Source organism: Sphaeroforma arctica (assembly GCF_001186125.1).
Source record: "Sphaeroforma arctica JP610 unplaced genomic scaffold supercont1.699, whole genome shotgun sequence".
Classification (NCBI taxonomy): domain Eukaryota; class Ichthyosporea; order Ichthyophonida; genus Sphaeroforma; species Sphaeroforma arctica.
The window spans coordinates 31143-31920 of record NW_014039859.1 but is presented as its reverse complement, the minus strand read 5'-3'; positions in this window follow the sequence as shown (position 1 = coordinate 31920).

Sequence of the window (778 nt, the reverse complement as noted above, 5' to 3'; positions counted from 1 at the left end):
ACTTTGATGGATATTTCTATGTTTTAAACTATGTTATATAAACTAAGATACAATTTAAGTCATTTAGGATTGAGCAGTGGTAACTTGTGTAAGAATGATCGGGACTGCCTCTTGGTAAGAGCCTTAATATCCTCGATCACACAGGACGTACCTCTAGCTGTTCTTTATTGAATAATTTTCATTAGAAGTACTAAGTGTTCATGACCACATGTCTAATTTGTAGATAGACATAAAAACGTAAGTAAAGTTAATACATTTGCTAATATAAATAAAGTTTCATCTGAAGAAAAGTTAAAAAAAGAAAAAGACTTATTGGATTTTGGAGGTTGACGGGAAGACCAAAACCTGTAAGTAGTAGTTCAGAGATTATAAAATTTGGTACGATCTAGTTCGTAAAGCGAAAACCAAAGTAAACCGATTTCGGTCAAGGCTTATCGAGTAAGTATGTGCCTATATGTACGAGTTCAATACTCATGTTGTATTCTATGTCGTTTAGTATTTGGTCCAGTAACCATTTCCGATGTAGGCACCTTACGTTTATTACTTGGTAAGGTAATAGCCAATGGTTGTTCTTCATTAGTAAGTAAGCTCGAAGAATTTTCTGCTCTGTTGGTAAGCAGATCAGAAAGTTTAGCCACATAGAAAATTGTGGCAAATAGGGAATTTCATATCCATCCGGGTTTGTAGTCACCTGAGGAAACTCGTTCCGTTTATCTCGTGACAAGAGGAAGTTGTAAACTTCGATGGAAATTACTAGGTTTCAAACTATATTAAACTC